The 23412-nt window shown below is 39.7% G+C and overlaps 1 protein-coding gene across 1 annotated transcript in view; it reads right to left on the bottom strand.

Annotated features, from left to right (window-relative positions):
* Positions 1-23412, bottom strand: part of LOC128970856 (glypican-5-like) — a 371775-nt gene that overhangs the window by 69930 nt on the left and 278433 nt on the right. The gene's annotated exons all lie outside the window — the stretch shown is intronic.

The following is a 23412-nucleotide window of genomic DNA, read 5'->3' as shown; positions in this document are numbered from 1 at the left end:
GCTCTCATCCCAATAAGAAACCTTGAGTCAACAGCAGAACAGGGAGACCCTGTGCTACATTCCAGTCCTGGTGCTGGGAAGTGGCAGGGGAAGTATCAGTCCTGTGCTCTGACCCCTTTCTGCTTCCCATCACTTCAGCCTGGCAAGCCTCAGGGGCAGGCCAGGTCTCCCAGGTGATGACAGAGTTCTTCACTTATGGAACCTGAGCATGGATGCATCTTGTAGTCAGAACAGCAATGCATCTTTTCAAAAGCTGGAAAGAATTCATACAGTCAACATCTGGCAGCAGTTGCCAAAATAAACACAGCATAGAAATATTTGTAAAAGGGCTGAGAAACAATACGGATAATGTGGCTTTATACTACAAATGGAGCAGAATATTAATCAAGGAACAATAAAGCTTTTAATTATATTTTAAAGAGCCTCACTTAAAACCAATGCAAACCATAAGTCATGCAGAATGGCTGGCCCATTTCCCATTGACTGTCTATTCCAGTTCCCTAGCTGTAAAATTAGGAAAACAAGTCTTGGGGGTATAATGAGGAAAAACAGCTGTAATGGATACCATGCAAGTAGGTGGGCTAGAGAAGACTATCCAAATAACACAAAATTGTGTTTGTTTGAAAGGAAATACCACAAATATTAGGAGAAGACTTTGAAAGCTGGCCATCTAGCACACAAGTGCAGATTTACTAGGGAAGTCAAATGTATTTCAGCTCACTCTCACCTTTAGAGCTTCCCAGTAATGTCCTACCTTCTGTGATATACTCAGAGCCACACAGTCCTGTCCTGGCACACCAAACCTTTTGTAGCATACCTATGCTGCCTACCAACAACCACAAGTCCATTGTCATCCACTCATTAGGTACTGTGAGAGCTGTGCTGCTAAAATGCTCCTTAAGAGAAAGGCTGGACACACACCCAGGGTGCACGAGGCCAGGTGCTCTGCATTGAGTGTCTGGAACATACAGGAATCAGAGAACATTTCAGATATGATAGAGCAAAGAGTGACAATTTTTGCTGTCTTGTGGTGCAGAAAAGGGAGACTGTCACTGCTTACTTTTAGCTACCCTACATACATACATACATATATATATATATATATATGTTTAGCCTGTTGCAGCTCTCAGCTCAGCTAGATTGATGTGAAGCCCAGCATGGTGAAAATACATCTCTACCAAAAATTCACTGTCATGAAGAATATGCCACAGGCTACAGCACTTACAAAGACTGAAAGTGGAATAGTTGGGGGTCAGTTAAAGCCCATTGAAAAGCAAACTTAAATACCATTGATTAAATAGCAGTGCTGGTCACGGTACTCTGAGAAGACCTTTTGCCTTAGACTCCCCCTCCCCCTTTTTCTTCAAAATTACTTTTCATCTGAAAGCTCAGGATTAGAAAATACCAGCAGAGTCAAAGCACCTGTGGAAGTTACAAAATTAAGAGTTCTGTGTGAACAAAACAGACTTTCCCCCATGTTCTCCATTCCCTGCTGGTTTTGCCTAATTCTATTAAGAAGAATCCAAAGTTCCCTCCTGCACAAAGCTCTCAATATTATGCTGTATTTCCTCATCACTGTACACATTTGAGAAAGAGGAGAGCTTTTTGGAGTAGAGGCAAATTTCTTCAGCTTCATCCCACCCCTTTGTAGTCATGGGGGAAGGCAGTGAACTCACCTCCATGGCATAGTCATACAGCGATTGATCCAGGCAAAGAGAGCAGGGTGGTGGCAGGAGCACTTCCCAGTGTGATCATCAGGCAAAGTGCAGGGTAACACAGGCTCCAAAGTCAAACCAGGAAAGACAAGTCATTCACCTACAGCCCTAGAAGCAGGGCCAGCTACAACACAGCTAAATCATTACTGAAGGTTCTGGCTGGTGCTTAAATGAGATTCCGGATCCCACAGCTGGTGTGTGTGGTGGTGGGGTCCCAGGTGAGGCTGCTCAGGGCATTAAGGGTTGATGGTGCCACCTGGGCCTAAGAAGTTAAAAAAGCAAAAGTCAATTGTGTGTTTTAAGCACACAAACATGTGAGTACCTTGTAGAATTGGCTTGCTAGCACATCATTCATGTGAGGTGATTGTGGCTCTGCACAGGCTCATGGACAGCTTGGTGTCACTCAGGAGCCTCTGGTGGCACCAAGAACATTCCAGCTGAACATCAGATATAAGTGAAGCATTTACAAAGAATGGAAAAGGGGATGATTAAGTAGATTCTAGCAACCAAGAAGTGCAAGGTTAGAGTGTGAGATACTGAAAGTCAACCTGAAATTCATCAAAAGATACGACAGCCCATGGCAATAATGTTCTGCATCCGTATAGATAAAAAGTTTAAAATAGAAGGGGATCTGCTATACTGCTCAACACACTGCTCTACAGTCCCTCAGCTTTGTGATTATGCCAGTGAATACATGTAATGTCTTAGTAGGAATACATACATGAATGACCCAATGTCACATGCTCTGCCTGCAAGAAGCATTAGAAGACAGTAATTTACTGTAAATACTAATCCACGATAACGTCTCTGATGGAGATCCAAGCCAGGATTATATCTAAGTCTACAGCAAACTCTGTAGAGCAGAAAGTAGCCCTAGAGGAGTAAGAGTAGAAAACCTTAAGATGGATTTCAGAAGGTTTGCAGATGATCACTAGAGACAGGCCATGTTGCTGATTGCTTCTCTAGAATGAACCATGCCAGTGAAGATCTACAGATATATTCTGCAAATAGAGAAAAGTGAATCAACAGCACTGGACAACGAGTTTTTCAGGTTGAAGTAAGCAGCAGAGGTTCTTCTCTTCTCATTCAGGCCTTAACTGCCACCATGAACCCCCCAAAGAAAAGGTTAAATGGTAGTTTATATTTAGAAAGTTACAGACAGAAAGAACTTAGTCTCATGAGTGAGAGGGTATTTGAACTATAGGTCAGCAACATTGTAAATAACCTAAATTATGTACAGACACTCTAATAGGGTGGAGGTGCTAGCTTCTGAGCACTGCTCCAAGGTGGACCCTAGCACAGGCAATACAACCACCCTCACATCACACTGTGTACAGATTAACTTGCTTTGGGGCATTTTTTCCTGTTAACCTGGGAGACCCATGTTGCAAAAAATACACATGGAGTTAAGGGCTGAGTCTGGAATCAGAGTTGCTCTGTAAATTACCAGTGCTGGACTCTCTAACACAATGAAGTAAGAAAATATTTGTTGCCCAGGTAAATTGCAGGAGAAGTACGCTCTAATGCTGGGACAGAAGATAAGCTCTATGTAGAGAAGCTGAATTAATTTTGTTGTGTTGCACAGAAGACTACACTAGGGATGCTATTATACAAAAGAATTATTCCTTATCTAATTTCTGCACACCCAGAGGATTGTGTCCCGTGCCTGCAGACAATATGTCTAGGTATAATGTTAGCAGGCTATCCAAGAAGCACACCTTAAAGCATACTGAAATGGAGTGCATTTTCACTAGGGCCATCATTCCATTGGAGAATTTATTTTTATGGAAAAATCGAATTTTCACTTTTCAAGTGATGTTCAATTACTCTGATAGGTTTTACGATAGTTTTCTCAATATTAAAAAATACAACCTCAAATATGATAGGGCAATATAAATATGACACTTGACACTTACAAATATGATGGCAAATGAAGTCAGGAGGATGCCTGGGTTTAGTTTGATATAATGCAGCTCATTCTATGGGGCTGATACACCTGCCAATGCTTTCTCTTTGGCTATTTTTTTTTTCTTTCATAGGCTTATTATTGCTAATTTGCTTGTAGGTTGGTGTTGGATGTTTTAGAGAGGAGAGAAGAAAAGAAATGAAGGGCAGGATGATTCAGCTTATTGCATCTGGCACTCCAGTGACAGTTTGGAAACTCCTTTTAATTAAACAAGTGTTATTTTTTAAAGTTAAAGTAATCCCAGCCTGTAACATGCAGCTGGGAAAGCAAACAGACATTAATTTTCAGCTGATAAGCACATGCTGAAGATGAGTGAAAGGAGATTAAATGGGATCCTGTACAAATGCAAACATGCAGAATGGCTTGGGGAGAGGGGGAGGGGAGGGAGAGGGCGCTCATGTGTGTGAGCACACATGCACACAGTGATAGGCTTGCCACAGCCAGAGCTAGGGCTGAGCCGGCTGAGTGCCATTTGAGCAGAAAAGTAGGTGCTCTGGAAAGATGATCTGATTTCTAATGTGGTTTCACCAACACCATATAATGTTGAGTAGCAGATTGAATACAGGACTTGCCTCAGAGTTATCAGTGCCTGAGTGTGACTGCTTCCTTAGAACAAAACAAAAAGAAATCCCCTTCTCCCTGTTTGTCAGCTCTCCTGCTCCAGACTAGAGTAAGTGGCAGGAGAATCAGTCCCTTGCATGCAATAGCTCCACAGAGGCTGGGAGCTATACAGGCAAGGCACTGGGGAAAATGAGATGGGATGCTCTCACTGCAATAGAAGGAAACACTAAGAGAACCTGGTTTGATGCAGTGAAAGCTCAGAAGGAACAAATCTTGGTCTTATCTACTCTAGATCCAACACATCAGCTAAAATGAAACATGCAAATAGCCCTAACTCTAAAGGAGAGAGAGCTATGCATTTCCTTTAATGCCTTTGGAAGACAAATTCCTAAGCACAGAGCTTGCTGTCTCTGTGAGCCATGTGTGCTGGGCACATGCACTGTACAATGGTAAGATTAGCACCCTGTGTCTCTCAGCATTAATGAGATGTTATTTCTCTTCTCATCTTAAATTACCATCATACAAAAAAAATACCCTGAGTGCTGTTAACATCAGCAAGGCTAATTCCAGAGGAGTTCAGAGCTCCTGCCCTCATCAGCCACTTCTGCCCATGCTCTGCATTTGGCCTTGGCAAGTTTAGCTGCAGCTGGGGCCAGCTGGGGCTGAAGTGGAGGAGCTGGCACTGAAAGAGGGTGGCTGAGGGATTTCCTTTGCTGATTACATACTGCCAGGTTGTAGAAACCAGACTCTCAAACTAAGAGAGCAGGGTGTCTGGAGGATGTTGGAAAGCTACTTGTGATTGGCACTGAAGACTTGCAAAGAATTAGTAGAGAATTAGGCTCAAATAGAGTTACCATGACCAAATATGGTGCTATGTGTGATCAGGTTGCAGCACTTCCAGGAACGAGTGGCTAATGAAGGCCCATGGAGCCAAGGAGCAGGAGCCTGGGCACAACTGCAGAAACAGCCATGCGCACTACCTGCAGAGCTGTGGCCCAGGAAATGGGGTGCTCAGAGACGGGCTGAAACAAACAGGAGCAGAGCTTTCAGGGGACACATGGCTGTGTGAACCACCACTGCTCCGTGGGTGGTAAAAGGCTCCCACCCTAAGTCACTGTTGAATACATTCTTTTCTTCCTATTAAAAAATGCCAATATCTGAATCACAAGGCACTGACAGCTTCTGAGACAGTGCCAGGAAATTAGTATTTAACTTTTATACTCATAAGCAATACTAAGGGAATGCTAATAAAGAACAGAGAGCAGAAGTTTGGGTTTAGGTTTACGTTTCACAGCCAGAAGAAGAGCCTTTCCCTCTGAAATGTTCAGCTGCTCTACCCATGCTCATGCAGTGTGCAATGAATGCTTTCCTGTCTCCTTCTCTCAGCTTCAGCCAGGAGGGCCTTCCTACCAAGGTAATCTGCCCCAGCACCTGAGCTTTATCCTAATGGTCTGCAGAGAAAAATGTGATTTGAGACTTCTAAGATTTTAAGGCATATTTGTAGGCCAAGTGTCCAATAACTTCACATAAAAATAGGACAGTTTGAATGCGATATGGATCTTGGTAACTACAAATTGTGACAAGGGATCATTGCACTAAATTTACTGTGAGAAAAACCTAGTAAGAAATAATAATAACGATAACAACAACATCATTTCAGTCTTACATACCAACCTCTAAGAAAGGCTGAAGGGAGATCTGAGAAAATTAAAAATATTCTGATATTTATTCACATTGCACAAACAATTCTTATCGTTTGAGAAAATACACTGAAGTTTAATCATTTATGTTGAGCCATTATGCTGTTTTAAATTGAAGCTGTTCAGATATTGTCTTCTTTTAAGACGGAATCGTGGTTTTTTTATAATGTCAGTAAGTCAGAACGTTTCATTTCTCAGTCAGAACGGTTAATCGGGAAGACATGATGCAATCTGCTAAGTCTCAAGAGTGCTAAGATACAAAGGGCCTTCAGCAGTGGTACAGGTAATTAAGTTTGTTATGATTTTCTATATATTCTGCAGCAGAAAATCTGATTGCTCTTTTGGCAAGGGGCCATGTCTGTTCATCTTCAAATATGACCTGTTTTAAAATTTTAAAATAAATATTATTTAAAGTTGGGGATAATTTTATTTCAGTAGAGCACATAATACTAATGTGTAGTATTCATTATGCACAGCAATTAATTCTTTTGCTAATATACTACTGTATTGAAAACCTGTGTGGTTTTTTAAAATACGTATTCAAAAGATGAAAATACTAAAGGCAGGTACTTAGCTGATGTTAACTAAGATGACAGATCCTGTGGAGCTCCATTAATGCCCTGGAATATTAATAGTCTGGAATTTTTTGACTGACTGTAGTAAAGGGAAGATTTGAGGTTGAAAAAGAAGAGAACTTAGAAAAATGTTTTCTCATTATTACTATTTCTTACCATTTTTAATGAGAAATTGGGAGAAACAATGTCTGTGGGAGTTCTCCACAGGATTCTCACTAGTCGACAGGTGAAGGCAAATGCAGTTTTGGACAGACCATGGGCTTAGGGGCTCCATGTTTACCTGGTGCTGGAGAGAACAAAACCCTTTGTACCACTGTGTGAGACTGAATTAGAATTACTCTGTGGATCTAACATTTCCATAGGTGTTTAATACCTCCAGCTACTCTACGGAGCTAATCTGAAACTCTTATTATAGTCAGATCAAAGGTGACTTATTTAATTGGACAGAAATATCCCCTCCCTCCCAATCCTAAAGCCTTGATAGTTTCACTGTTCACAATAGAACCTTTAATCCACACATGCTCACACATCTGGTTTCTAGCCAACAGATCAAATAATTTTCTCCCTGAAGAAACTGTCAAAACTGAAGCCCCCAAGAAAGCCCTAACCACACGCATCTCTCCACTTCCTGAGATTTGCTTCCTACATTATTTTACAACCTATTAGACTGAAGAGGAAAAAAGATAACTGCAGCCATGTGGCTGGTTCACTACACATACTGCTGCTTTAGCAACTAAATAATATTAAAAGTATCTGACCAGTTTTCACATAGAGGTTTTTTTCATTTACATGCACAGTTTTGATTTCTGGGAAGTGACTCCCATTGTCCATTTTGAAATGATACTTTTGTTTTGGTCAGCCTCCAGATCCAATAAATATGTTTTATTTAAATCCAAGCAAAATGACACTCTTGGTACATTTGTATTATTAATCTGCAGTCATTTAATCACGTTTGCATCTTTTTTTCCCCCCTAAAAAGTATTCAACTAAACCAAGGCAATAATCTATTTATCAACAATCTCTAACAACTAACTAGTTTTCCTTAGCACTGAGGAAGATGTGCACTATGTTAGCCTAAGAAGAATTTAAAAGAGTATTAATATACTACTGGCGGAAAAAGGTGTGAGCTTCCCACGGATTCATCAATTACTACATTACCACACACACTGCCTGAGAATTCAGCAGCCATCCATTTGATGATGGGCATTTTAAGGCATTAATGCTGGGCAATTTTCTCTAAGTTCTTTTCAGGACAAATCTCCTTAAGCTCATAATATCTTAACACCTTCCAAGAACAAAAGCCTTACATTCTAAGGCAGCAGTGTTAATGTAGCCTACCTATAACATGCATATGATAACCATGAGTGGTATGAGACCCCGGGAGAAAACAGATTACACATCTGCTTATTTTGCAAATGCAAGGCAGAGGGACCTGCTGTGGCAGGCAGTTGTGAGCTTACTCTGCCATGCTCCACACCAACTCAAACACAGATTTCAAGGGTTTAATACAGCTGTGCAGCAAGCTATGAAGCTTTGTGGAGGTCTCAGATCAACTAGTTAGGATTGCTAATGCCACACTAATGTGACTGTATCAGACCAGAGTACAAGAAGCTCCTGTCAGCATGCTACAGGCAGGCATGCCAACATGCCCTGGATCTCTGATCCTGCAAACTACTCCTCCCAGCACTCGCCCCTTGCCCTTGCAATGCTCTGTTGGCAGACCTGCCTGAGGAACTGCTGTACAAGATCTGCACTGAGATGTGCCTTATAGCTCAGCAAAGGGCATGAACACATGGCCTGCTCCTGCACGTAAGAGACGCCAAATCCAACAAGGGATTAGCAAGGGAAAGCCTTCTGTCTCCAAAATTAACTTATGACCACATCCCAAATCTCGGAAATCAACGAGAGATTCATGATGAACAAGTGAAATGAAAAAAGTAGAGAACCTGAATGTTTGCTAGGGAAGAATTTCTGTTTTGAATGTTTACCTATTTACTTGTTAGCATTAGCTAGTTTGAAACAGCTGTGACCAGTATGGAAAAAGGATCATTGCCAGGATTTAACATTAAGGCTCTTTAAGGAAAATGCAGCAAGCACAGAAATCTCCACCAAATTCAGTGCACATCTGCAAAAAAGGAGAAAGAACCCTTGAGTAAACACATGCCTGTGCCAGTGTTCAAGCCTTCTTTGTAACATGAGGGAAGAAATAAAGACTTCCTTTTTTTTGTAATAGTCTGCTGCTTTGTGTGTAATACATAAGTCTGCTTGAAAAAGAACACATAAAGAAGTAAGGGATTGCATTTGAAAATATAAAATAGAAGTAGTGATGGATTACATTGCACTCATCAGTATCAGTCCAGTGTAAAGGATTTGAACTCAAGGATTTGATCTTTAACAAGATGCAGAGAGTGTGTACATGGTTAGCCAGAAGTATTGTACTTTACATAAATGCTTTACAAATGGTGACACAGTAATTACAGCACTGGGAAATGGCTACTATCTATCTGCTCTGCATTTTACAGACTAAATAGAAATTTCATGCATATTGAATACACTTATGTTAGCTCAATTCATTTTTTCAATATTATTTTATATGGTAAGAATAATATAAATTCTAAATTGCTATTCAAATGTTACATCTATTTTATCATGAGTTACATTTTTAATAAAATGCAACTTGAAGCATACATAATGTTTGCATAATCTGTGGAACAAAATTGTCACTCTAGGAATTTATAATTTGCTTATTTCTTATAAAACCTTCTTTTGATGTATTCTGCAGATTGATGGGGCTTCAATGTATTTATACAGACACAAAAATGTTTTCTGTAGTTGTGTATTTGCTCTTTTCGGGAGGCTTCTTTATAGTTTGCAATATATTTTCACATAGTTTGCAAAAACAAGTTTATGATTTATCTGCAGTTTAAAAAAAATTCATTTCAAATCTTCTTTGATACAACACACGTCCAATTTTTGTTGTGACACAGATTATGCAAATTTTCTTGACAAAGAGTATGCGAACTGATTTTCAAGTAGGAAGTTCAGCTGACAGTACCTAGGTTTGTGCATCAAATCAAAAGGATTGTGGGTTTTTTTATTCTCATGGATGGACACTGATTACTCAAGGTTTTCTGGATTAATGGAGAGACTCCCACTGGGCATTTCCTGGTGATGCATTTGGGTATGGAACTGAACCACTGTTGTGTCCCCATTAGTGTCACGCATCTTTTTCATTTACTGACAAGCTGTCAAGGATCTGTTGAGATGTCACAGGACCTTGGAATATGATTAAAGTGGGGCTTTTTGATTAAGCTCTTTCCAGTTCATGATATCCATGTGGAGTTTATGTCAAGTGACAAAGCCTTAAAGCAGTCTGGAGACAGTCAGTACTTTCCTACTCAGCTGGATGGGACTGAGTATCCAACAGATCCACTGGGAAGAGAAGAGATTCAGAGGACTCTCACATGCTGCTTATCAGTGCAGGAATCCCTTCTAAGCACTAAAGGACCTGAGCAGAAAACACTCTGCTCTGTGAAAACCACATTCCTAAGCCCAGTGGATCAGGAGCCCAAAGAGATCAACATGAGTGTTTCGTGGAGGGTGTATGTGGGTGTGTGTTAGAGAGAGAGAGAAGGGGAGAGTTCTTTCATTCTAAGCTAAAAATTGGGAGATTTAGACTAGAAATAAGGACGAATTTTTTTACACTGAGGGTGGTGAGACACTGGCCCAAGTTGCTCATAGAGGTGGTGGATATCCCATTCCTGGAAACACTCCATACCAGGTTGGGTGGGACTCTGAGTAGCCTATCTAGTTGAAGATGTCCCCGGGGTACTCACCATAGCAGGGGGAAGTTGAACTAGATGACCTTTAAATATCCTTTCTCATAAAATGTTTTATTCATGTACAACTACTGAAACTGTGGATGCAATAACTGGATTTCAATAGGTGAGATTCTTGAAAAGCTGTCTGCTTTTCTTACATGCAATGCCATACACATTCTTCTCCAATAGGAAAAACATTGAAAGATGTGATAGCACCAACCAAAGAACTGCAAAAGTCTCCAAATACACACTGAATGTGATTTTAAGCTTGTGACTAGGAGCCTCTGTTGATGCTCAGGGTTTTTCTTCAGCTTTAGAAAAATAAAACTCAGGCAGTGCCTTGCCTGGTTTCATGCTTCAGTTTGTAACTTAGAGGACTGTAACGAAACCCAGAAAGATTGTGGTGATCCTGCACAGAGCATGCTGGGAGAGACCCAGCATAGCAGGTAGTAGCATCCCTGCCTTCAGTCCTAAAAACATACTCTGGTAGGAGAACAGAATGGAAATGACTTTTCACACTGGCAGGAGTGTAGCAGAAAACTCCCTCTCCTCAGGGGTAAGGCAAGAAATTACCAAGAAAATTTCCTCCAGTGGAAGGTGAGTGGAATGAACACAGATGCAGGAGATATTTACCAGACTGGAAGGTACACACAACTGGTTTTCACACCACACAGTCCAAAAGAAATAAGTACAACCCCTGTGGCTTTAATAAAAATTGAAGTGGTCCATGAAGAGAAAAAGAGAAAAACTAACTTCCAGTGAACACGAGTAGTTGGTGACTTTCAAAATAACAAAATTTTATAAATGTGTGAATGTAACGTGAACATTTCAGTTCCCAGGACTATTCTGAGAGGAATTTTTATGATGAGTGATAAAATGCTCCAGCTTGGCTACAACTGTACTACACTGTTGTAATGGGATTCTCTACTGGAACTTGAAATGGGACGGTATCCCAGTTCTGACAGCATGCTTTATTATCCATAGTTGATTCTGAAATGCTGCCATGACCTCTGTAAATTATACAAATCAGGATATGAGAAAAAGACAGCGTCACTGTTCTTCAACTTGAAACAATGCCATTTTCTGTGTTTTGGCACAGGCTAGACTCATCACTGAAGGTCATCCTGAGCAATCACTTTGCAGGCAGCCCCTCAGGCATAAGCACCAGTACTGCAGGATAATGTCCTGCACAGCACAGACGGTGGCAGGATCTAACCCTTCATTTGTTGGCTCAACCTGTTATCTCATTAATTCTAGGGCAAAATTCCCAGTGATGATTAGTGGGTCAGAATTAGGCCAAACTTCCCCATCTGAGTTTTTTTCTGGCCTTTATTGTTTTCCTGAATTCTATAATATAATGCCCTTAAATCAAGAGGAACTTTCTGGCTGAATGTATCAAGCTTTCTAGATGTTTTATTGCATTTGGCAAAATATTCCAGCTTGAATCTCTGTTTTTCCTTTTGTATTAAAAACCTACAATAATATTCCCTTACATAAACACCTTTCCAATGGCCTGTTACCAAATGGTTCTGTTTTGGATATCTTTTCAATACAAAAGCAAGTTTGTGGGTATTTATAGGATGAAAACAGTATTTCCCCCTCAGTTCTAATGTTTTCATTGTGTAAGAGACTTCTCTTTATACCATGTAGCCCTGGGCACACCGCATGTTCAGGTTAGTGCAAATGCTCTTTGTGCTGGCTGTAGTTGTAACAGCCTACTGCATGTGCTGCAGCAGCATATATATTTAAACAGGCTGTTCCTTTACAGGCACATGTTCAAAAGATTTTATCTAATCAAATTTTAAATAGGAAATTACTTGTCTGACTTCACATCAGAAAGCTATTCCTTTCCCTGCTGCTCCAGATTGGATTATTAGGACTTGACTACTAAATGGTCAGCAGTGTGTCTGAGTCACCAGTCTTAATTTGGGGCTATAAATATCAGATGATGATTTATCACTTGGCAGTTTCAATACTGTAATGGTAAATTCTCTTTAATCTCCTTAATTTAGAGATGAACAGCAAATAGTTTTGAAAGCTAAGAATTTCTGAGGTTCTCTGTGCAAATAATGGTTAAGCCTTGGCCATGCACAATGGGGAATTTCACCTTCTTCATCAGATGATTTCAATGTACCTACCTTCTAGCAATTCAGAATTTTCCACTGCCCATACTGATCTGGTCCTATTTATCTTTGTGAATTAACTGAAAACTGTGGGAAACAAGTCAAAGGTAAATGGGTTAAAACTGTGATTTTTGAGAAACTGTAAGGATTGTTACAACTAAATTGAACAGAGTCTGAAAAAGTAGCTACCTGGATGTTCAACATTCATGCTTCATCTGGACTTTAGATGAGAATGTATCACCTGTACAGCACCAGAAATTGCACCTTCTGCTTATGCAAAATTAGATGTTTCTTCACTAGAATATATGGTTACTGCTAATACATGGTTACTGCTCTCACCTCTTCCACAACAGTAATTATGTTTCTTCTAAACAGTACCAGACAAGTGGGTCTCCTCCGTTGCTGCTACCCTTGTTTGCGCAAGGTAGGTTTGCTTGTGCAAATCATATTTGGATCAAGAATGCACATCCTTTCAGAAAGCATTAAAACTTGAAATGGACTTGAATCTTGCTTGAAATGAAGACTAACTAACTTTCAAATTTGACAGAAGTGTATATTTACAAAGTAAACAAACTCTAGTGTGACACAAGATACCTCAAGAGATTAAAAAAATCCCTTCAATTTCAAAATATCATTTAGTCATATTCAAATCTGCTTGGCTCCTTATGGTGTTTTATTCCAGAAATCATTCAAATTTAGCTTGACAAACTATTAGACATTCACAAAAGAACGAGCACAATAGGGGAGCTGAGAGACTGATTAAAGAAGACAGCCCAAAGAATTCTGGAAAACATGTCTAAATCCTAAAAGACAGGAAGGCAAAGACAGAAAACATTTTCAGATTGTGATATCCAGGAACCTGAACTAGGACTAGAAAAAGAAAAGCTTCTGATACAGCTATACACAAGGTGTAATTGAGGTAAATGGAGGAAACCAGACTGAAAGCAGTGTCCGAAGAGGTGCTGTAGGATCTTTTATACAACTGACTTTCCCAGCACTAGAGACCTGTGATGAAGACCTTTAGTAATACATCATTTAGAGACTTCACCCAGTTTGCACAGATTCATGCTCCATGCTCCAGCATGTCATATAGGAAAAAACCAAACAGGTTTCTAACTGTTTCTAACTGCAAGTGCACAACCAGTTCCTGGGTTTGGGACTAGCACTTGGCATTACAGCCTGCTTGGATCTGCACAACATCTTAAAATGCCTCTGAAAGGTGTCAACTGTCCTATCCATTCTGGGCAGTGTTAAAATTTCAGGGAAATACTGTTTAACTGCTTTCAGGATTGAAGAACAGAAATAAACACTTAAAATCCAGTAGATATGGAGACACCGTGGGATAACCCAGATGCAAAATCACCTGCTGAGCAATAATGTGCCTAATCTTTGAACTCTTTGCAAGGAAGGTATTGAACTACATGCAAGATCATCAGCTGGTTTAAGTTATTATAAGTACTTTGATCTCAAGACAGACAGATCTAGCCCTATAAATTCCTGATCCTGTTGATACATCACATACTTCAGCCTGAAGTTCTGTAGTAAATTGAGTGTGGAGTACAGAGCACTTGTACTGTGCTCTCAGTTACTGTAAAACTGAACTGCGCTTTCTTTCAGGGTATTGTTTTGATCCTAAATTTCACAGCTGAGACATTCTGATGGCATATCTGTTGGTTTCAGAAACAATGGAGCTCTTTCAAAGAGTATTATTACAGCTTAAAATGGACAATCAAGGAACCACAGAGGGCATACCTGGTATACTCAGGGTATTTTCTCCCTAAAAGCAAAGACAAAACATCCCCAAGAAACATTGGTTAAAGAGAGGGAGGGAAAACAAACCAAAGCAATTCTTTTCCTCCTTTAAAACAACAATGACTGCTCAGGCTTTCCTCATGAATCATAAAACAAGGGAAGGTAGCAGCAGGGAGAAACAGAAACTGCATTTTAATTTGTCACTGACTTTGAGTTCTATTTCCATTGCCAAACAGCTGCACTATCTGCCTTTCACTCGTATGCGATGAGAGATGGCAAAGGGTTTCTTAAAGCCTTTAAGGTTGCAGTAATTCATGAAGTTATCTTAATTAACCTGGAATCATTTACCTTTGGAGTAAAATTTTACTATCTTTCTTCCTTGGCAAAATGAGCAGGGCTTTTTTTTCTCCAGATATCTAGTACTTGAGAGGGCCTACAAGAAAGCCGTGGAGGGACTTTTTACAAGGACTTGTAGTGATAGGATGAGAGGGAATGGATTGAAGCTTGAGGAGAGTAGATTTATACTAGATATTTGAAAGAAATTCTTTAGAGTAAGGGTGATGAGACACTGGAAAGGGTTGCCCAGGGACGCCATGGAACACCTCCATCCAGGTTGGATGAGGCCTTGCACAATCTGGTCTAGTGGAAGGTGTCCTAGCCCATGGAAGGGGGGGTGGAAATAGATGATGTCTAAGATCCCTTCCAACTCAAACCATTCTATGATCACCACAGGCAAACACATTGCTTCTCTCAGACACAGCTCTGTAATTACTAAAATCCTAAACCAAAGTAGGGTGCCAAATGCTTCACGTCAGCATGGGGCTTCATTGGCAGTGATTCACTCTCTTTAGTTCCTCACTCTTCTGCTTTCCCTGGTAAGAAGAGAAGGGAAGTCCACACACATGTGGAGAGGGTGTTAACAGCATTGTCACTTGACTGTCACCAGGTAAGTGTCCCCTTGCGTGGCATGAAGGCTGACATGCAGGTGAATGTTTTCCTTACCCACGTGAGGTTGGTCGATAACGTATAGCATGAAGGCATTAGCATTTTAAACTGAACTTCCATTAAGTTACATGAGTTATCTATTTTGAAGCCATTTGAAGGACCTTTCATTGTTAACTCCTCTTAATTAATTTTGGTTTTATGGTGTTTTGGGGGCAAATTGCCTTAGCCTTCACATTTATCCTATCACTACTTGGCATGACTGAGATATTACAGCTCTTAAGTGAATTTCTTGTCAGAAGGATCTGAATCACACAGCATCTGAGAGTTATTTGAGAAGGATCATTTTTAGTCTCCATTTAGCTTGGCCTCTTAACTCCGGGTGTCTGCCTGATGCTCACAAATGGCTCTCACAGAATCAGGCATTACAAGTGTGTGTGTGGTCAAAGTATCTCCATGCAGACTGCTCTTGGCCTGAAGCTAGAAGTATGTTCTGCTTCATGTGTTTAGTAAAGCAGTTTTTCTTACAACTTGTCTTTCTCGTAGTTTTAGCTATCACATAGTTGCCTCTTTTCATTCCTGCTCTTTCTGGTCTATGTCGTTCCCATTTGTGGTCATTCAGCTTTGTGATGTTTTTCTTTTTTTTTTTTTAAAAAAAAGCAATTTTATTAAAGGATGTGAGAAATGCTGGTGAGTGGGAATTCATTGGAACAATCAGATCAATAAGTTTTCAGTTTAGGGCTGTTTTCAAAACATATTTCAGAAATATGTGTACACATTAAGTTGCTTCTGTGGAAAGTAACTAGATAAAATATTGCTGACAAAGGTAGAAAAAATTGTTCTGCTGCAGAAAGTGCATTCAAAGGAGACAGATTACTGGTAATATTTTTAATAGAATGTTGGTAAAAGCATGTTACCCTTCAGTGATCTACAATGCAGTCTCTGATGAGCGCTTATACAGAACCACTGCAAACAGTTAAGCCCCAGATGTCTTTATCCTGGTCTCTCCAATGTTTCATTTCCCCTCACAGAACAGCACATTGGGAGGCTTTATGCCCCAAGCAACTGAAATGCTTTTAGCTTTTAATTTTGTCTAAATGTTGCTAAAATGATCATTTTAGCATTTCTCTAGTGAAATGGTAAAATTACATTTCCCCAATTACATTTTTATCTCTTTGAAGGTCCTAAAGATAGTACCAAAGTTGTTCAGAGAGTCACAGAGCTGGCAGTTGGTCTGTTATTCCTCGAGCTAGGGTTCTGATTAGCATTAGGAGAAATCCCTATAGGGAATATATTTATCTGGTCTTGCAGAAAGTCATTTAAACAACTTGGCAAAAACTCCTGTCTTGTATGGATCCAAGCAGGAGAGCTGGCAGTACTGGGAACTGTCTCACCTCAGGTCTAGGAGGGAAAATCTGAAGGAGCTGAAATCCCTTTTTGTTACACCTCAAACTGTCATGTAAATGCTGAGGTTAAGAAAGGATTAGGAATGATTATACTCTCCTCATATGCATTTCAGTTTAAATTATACTGTGCAATGAAGGACACTAAAATGACACATAATATCTAAAATAGATTTAATTGGGGATAGAGAGGTGGGGAAACCTTTTTCTGTCTGTTCTTCTTTCTTTCCCGCCCCCCCACCCCCCCATGCTCTCTCTTCCTATTCCCTTTTCAGAAGTTCCCTCTCAACCATCTTCTGATCTCATTTGCAGAGAACAGAGGCCACAGGAAACGTCTGTCACTCAGAGAAATGCTTAGGAAAGTGTGCCCATGAGATAACAGTGTGACAACACCATGAGTCCAAAGAATCTCACCTCAGGATCAGATCCTATCAAGTTCAGTTAGCATTTATCAAAACCTGTACTTTTCACCCTGATTATTTAGGTTTCTTTGGCTTGCTTTGCTCCCATGTCTCTTCCCAAACTGTATCTCTACAAGAGAAGCCAAAACCAGAAATGTGCAGCTGTGGAACTACCACCTGCTTTTCCTCACACCTGAAGTCCCTCTGGCAGGGTTTGCCTATGCTTCTGTTAGCAGAGGCTCATTTCTTCCTACCACCCCAAACGACAGATATAAAGCTTTGAAACTACTGTTTTCAAAAATCAGCCTTAGAATAAGGGCTTAAGTTGTTCCTGTGCTGTTTTGTGGATAGGATGAGGCATTTACACTAAGGGCAATAAAGGAATTTATAGGCTTTCTAAATCTGGAATTGAAGATAAAATATCTTGTGCAACAAAGGATGTAGAAAAATGGCTATGTAAGACAGTGAAAGGGGATGAGGCATGATGGAGAGGTTTCTCTAGGCAGGAAGATGGAAGACACTAAAAACGTCGTATGTCTGCGAGCCAGGATCATCTGGGAGGAAAGTGAAGACGTGTGGCAATGAGAAGTTGATGAGCATGGCTGACTGCCAGCAGATACTATGATCTCAGAATATTGATGTTTTGTACTAATAATTACAAAATCAGCAGCTGTACAACTGCATATTTGGATAAATACAAGTGTATGTGCATCTTGTAACATGGTAAATGGAAATGAAGTATGATTAAAATGACAGCTCATGCAGTAATATCGATGCCTGTAACAGACAGACAAGCCAGGAGAATGATAACATAATAAAGGATAAAAGAATCTTGATATTCAAAAAGAAAAAAAATGATAACAAAAACATTCATGAGCAGTGAGAAAAATACATTAACTTTCCATTGTTGTTGACAGCAGATACAGATCACACAGAAGACATTAAGGAAAAAAAGAGAAAATTTACTTGTCTGCACTTATAAAGGCATTCTGGGGCAAAAAAAAAAAAAATTCTTCTCATATGCCCTGGAGAAGAAATCTACAACCAGGATAATCTCTTCTGATACTCTGTCTAGAGCAGAAAGCTGCACTGAAGCTGTGCGCTGTCTAAATGTCCAAGAAAAAAAGCCAAGGGCTGGAATCATGTAATCTGAATATGTTAACAAAATAAATTTATTATAGGTTCCCACTTGAGCACTGTAATGTGACAATGAGCAGGATATTTGACTGAGAGATACCTGAAATTGTGAAGTTCTTATTAAAGGGAGAAAGCTTCATGAAATAATTAGGAAGAAAAGAAAAGAAGCTGTTACTGGTGTTAGATTAGCGTTAGGCAAAACTCACAATACCAAAGCACATTTGATACATGGTCATGTTCAAAGCCTGGCTGGGATGCCACAGAAAGTCTTTGTTTACTGAATGCATGCACTGATAGGTAAGATTTTAAAGTACTGTATAAAACCTTGAGATGAGGACAAAACCCATCTCTGTGTGGAGCAGCCTGCCAGGGGAAAGGTAAAATCCATTTCTCTGTTTCTCAATGCCCTAAAGTTTCATGGCATCTCAGAAAGAGTGGGGTTAATGTATGCCCCCACCGAGGGATGAGTTTTTGACCCATATATAGATTATACCCACAGACACGTGAATCTGGTGCAAAACTGGAGTTCACGTACACCAGACATTTTGGCTTTGTCTGTTCTGCTCAGTGGAAGAAAGCCTAAAGTCAGGATAAAATACATGTTTTCCTTAACGTGCTATTTGTTTGCCTTGCCACCATGAGGACAGCTGTAGCCCAGCATCAGCTACATTCCCTATGAATTTGAACAATATTGTATGAGGTTCCTCTAGAAAGAAACCTGGGTTAATTTCTGTCTTATACTGGTTGTGCAAAACACACAGCTTCATGCACAGTATAGTGATACATGCTGGTGAGCAAGCCCAGGAAGCCTTCCCATCTACAAACAGGCATGTATACAGACCCATGCCAAGAGGTGGTGTCAGCACAAGCTTTCTTCAACATAATCCTCCACAACTTCCACAGAACCTACAGCTATATAGGTGACTTTGAGCTTGCACTAAACCATGGTCCCTGCCTGTGGTCTAAACAATTCCTCCAAGCTTTGTTTAATGGCTAATTACTTGATGATTTCCCTGTAATGTTGGTTGTCATTGGTTGGGTGGGTCCTCATCACAGCATACAGCTGTGCAGCACAGCTGGGAATGTGAAATTCCCTGCACTAACTTCCCACTTTTCACTGAACACACTGAAACATTTTTCCTTTTCTCTGAAGAGAGGAAAGGAAGGACATAATGAGAATCTGTTCTGTCTTTTCATGAATGGCAGGATGCTAATCCCTCTCCTAGTAAACATTCCTGTGGCTTGATCCTGCAAGGCACTGCACAATCCCTGCTCTTCTCCATACTACCAAAACCCCCCTTCATGGTCCTGTGAGGGTTTAAGAAAAAGTACGGACATCAGTGGACTCATTTTGTGACTGAAGTTTACATAAGACTATGTTTACAGAGTGCTAAGCAAGGTTCAGACCAAGACACCACTTTGCCCTACTGCCTAGAAACCTGCAGGACCCAAAGCAGCGCAAATCACAGAGCAACTTCCCCATCCATGCCCAAGATTTAAATGGCTTGCTTTCCTTCTCTTATATCCCGCCTAACAAAGCTTTGTTCAGAGATGATTAACAGATGTTGTCATTAAAAAGTTGGTACTTGCCAACAAGTAACACATGGGTCTGCTTGAAAAACAGTGCTGTTTCCACAGCTTTCCCCAAGAAGAGATATTTGAGGTAATTAGTAAGGCATTTTAAAGCATCTTCTGCCACACATAATTTCCTAAGAGAATGCTGGTTTCCTGTGAACTTGTTCATCGTGTTCATATGAAATCATTTGGCTAAACACACATGATACAAAACAGATAACTAAGCCTGCTATGATTAAAGAAGTGTTGGGGGGAGGTATTGTTAGATAACAGTGAACCTGGCAAGCAAAGACTTAATTGTAACAAAAGTAAACAAACCTCCAACACTAAATAACAGATAGCTGTGTCTTAACTGAAGACATAAAATGATTAACTGATATGCAGAAACAATTCTCAAAGGCTAGAAAGTGACAAACAAAAGGATAGGATTTTTCCTGTTCCTTGCACGATGAGCTGAAATACACAGAGAGCAATCCCCAGCCAAAGAAAAGATTGGGAAAAGGATATGTACAATGGACCTGGCTGGAATATACAGCTCAGAACCACTTCTCTGCTTACCTACCTGGAACCTAAAACCACAAAGCCAAGCCTTCTGCCAGCAATTTGGAAAAGAAAACTGGGGAGATGGCAACATACCCTATCTAGAGTGATCTTTTAGTACTTGTGAACAGAAGTGTTTCATAGAATGGCTTGAGTTGGAAGGGACCTTAAAGATTACCTAATTCCAGCTCTCCTGCTGTGGGCAGAGACACCTCCCCCTAGTTCAGGTTACTCAAAGCCTCATCCAGCCTGGTCTTAAACACTTTCAGGGATGAGATGTCCACAACTTTACTGGGCAACCTGTTCCAGTGTCTCACCTCCTTCATAGTAAAGAACTTCTTTCTAATGTTTGTAAAATGGTAACCTAAATATTGATGAAACTCCTGCCAATTTATTGTTAATGAAAAGGTAGTATTTTTTTATCTGGGAGCTGGAAGAGAATGAGCTATTTAAAAGAAATCTGAGTCTTTTTGCAATGCTGAAAGCAGGTCTCTCAATACATAAATTGTAAATATAATTTTAATCTAGGTTTCAAATACACGACAGACGTAGTAGATTTTTACTACATTCTAAATTCAGCATTTTAGAGGTTGACGCTGAAATCTTTTCCTCTCTTTTTTCTCTTCCATGGACCCATTGTTAAAAGCATGACTGCTCTGCCAAAAAAGTGTGTTTTGAAAGGCTTTTATTCCTTTTTTTATTCCTTTTGTTCTACTGCATGACTTCATGCTGCAACATGCACTGATGGGATAGTGGCATTTTAAAACTATCATTTATGTCTCATCCAAACCTGCCATGGTAAGTCAGAGTATTCCTACTGACTTTATTGAGCTTTAAGTCAGGTTTTTATTTGGGATTTAACTTTAGCTTCATTTCATGTCTCAATTCACTGTGTACTTCGAGCAAGTAAGCAACAGCCAGTGTTGCCATGTTCCACTTCTACAAAGCAATGGTCAGATCATAGAATGGTTTCATCTGGAAAGATCTTTAAGACGATTATTTAACTCTACCAAGTCTGGTGCTAAACCATGTCCCTCAGCACCACATATCTGTGTCAGAATTACTTGAGAGGTTTCAAGTTTAGGACATAGAACAAACTCACAAGCTGTACAATTAGAAACACCATCTTACAGACATGCAGCAAGAGGAAATTCAACTAATCTGATGTTTGTTTATTTCTTTAACATTCCATTAAGGCAAAGAAGCTCTATAATGAGATTATTCCATTTTATCTCTTAATTGTATCCAGATATGCAAAACAGATTTACTGCTAGTGGCTAGTACAATATTTTAAAGCTAATTATGAAACAGTATTACTAGTGTTGCACAATGAAGCACTTATTCTTACTGTTATGAATCAAACCTATTCTCTGAAATTAATTGTAATTACCTTTTTAATTGGATATAAACCCTACTAAATTCTGAAACGGCTAGTTCTCAAAATATAATTCTTTTAAATCCAGGATGATATCAGCATAAAATATTTTAATTAAATAAATTGCAAAATAAAGGAAAAATATTTTCATTAAACAAATTGCAAAATAAGGGGAATAAAAAGACATTAGGTAGTCTTCCATTTCTAAAGCCAGCTGTAAGTCAAGGCTTGAAAGGATTCAAGTTCTTATTTTTCAACACCTGAATTCTGCCATTGTCCATGTAAGTATACCTACACATCCTCCTAAAGCAGGGTATTAATAGTTCAATTGTTCCATGAAGAGTTGTTAGCACCTGGATTTTGTTGGCATTATTCCACAGAGAGAGGAAAATGTATTAAAGTATTTACCCTCATAAAGCCCCAGGGCCCAAAGCATCTCCATAGCCTTTTCATTGCTTGTGTATGTAATGCAATAAACAAGTAGCTTTCAAGTGACATTGTATCAAAGTTCTTCCATTCAAAACCACTGGTGAGTAGATGGTGGAAATATTTACTTGATCTGGTAGTCATGATTATTTAAGAATTTTAGCCCTCCTGTCCTTATGACACCTCATGTATCCTGATCACACAGCTCATACAACACCTCAGGCATTTATAACTGGTACTGCAAACTAAATTGAAGCTTTTTTAGCCCCCAGTTCAAAATGCATGTTTAATCTTGGTCTTTCTGAACACATATTCATACTATGAACAGCTCAGGTCAACTACAGATTACTCACACCTTGTTTGCAAGCCTTACCTGAATACAAGATACCTTCTCCCACTCTCCACTTAGTGGTAAAGGGACAAGGAAGAGGCCCTTGTTTATTTCAGCAGAATGAAGCAGCAGTTTAAAACTTACCTGAGTTCCAGCCACCTTAATGAGCACTATTTTTCAACATATGTACATTTCATACGATTTGCACATCCAAACCAAATTACATTTACACACACTATGGCACTTAGAGTAGTTACATTTTGATGAGCTGAAATGAATCACAACTTCCAGATAAGATAAACAACTATATCAAGTATTTAGAAGGAAATATCTTACTTCTTATTGACCTGCTGTAGTGAGGACTTAACTATGTATTAAATTGCTAATATTTTGGTGGAAGCTAAGTTAGATTCTGATGCTGATTCTGCATTTGATGGCATATTATCCAAGTAATTTAATGAATAAATATTGCAGAATGCATATCTGAAACCATAAGGAAATTTTATTTAACCAACAGCTCACCACCAGAAACCCTCCAATACTTCATGTGGTTTTTCAAGAATACATACTTTTAGACTACTCTGTTCAGCTCATCCTTCAGTATAATTATGTAACTAATGAATATTTGTGTTAACACTTAGCACAGCCTATAAGGGCATTAATTTTCTATTTATTTGAAGAGCACACATTATCTAGGGAGGCTCTTCTGTGATCTAAATTTCACTACAGGTATTATTCACTCTAATCACAGAGTCATAGATTGGTTTGGGTGGGAAGGGACCTTTAAAGATCATCTAGTTCCTTCCCCCTGCCATGGGCAGAGATGCTTCCAACTAGACCAGGTTGCTCAAAGCTCTATCCAGTCTGGACTTCAACACTTCCAGGGAGAGGAATTTTTCTGGGCAACCTGCTCCAGTGCCTCACCATCATGTCAGCAAAGAATTTCTTCCTAATACCTAATTGAAATCTACCTTCTATGAGTTTAAAGCCATTAGCCCCTTGTCCTATCACTACCCACCTTTGTAAAAAGTCCTCTCTGACTTTCCTGTAGGCTCCCTTTAAGTGCTGC

The sequence above is a fragment of the Indicator indicator genome, chromosome 13 (genome assembly GCF_027791375.1).
Source record: "Indicator indicator isolate 239-I01 chromosome 13, UM_Iind_1.1, whole genome shotgun sequence".
NCBI classification, from domain to species: Eukaryota; Metazoa; Chordata; class Aves; order Piciformes; family Indicatoridae; genus Indicator; species Indicator indicator.
Note: the sequence above shows the minus strand (reverse complement) of the source record. Positions and strands in the feature narration are given on the sequence as shown.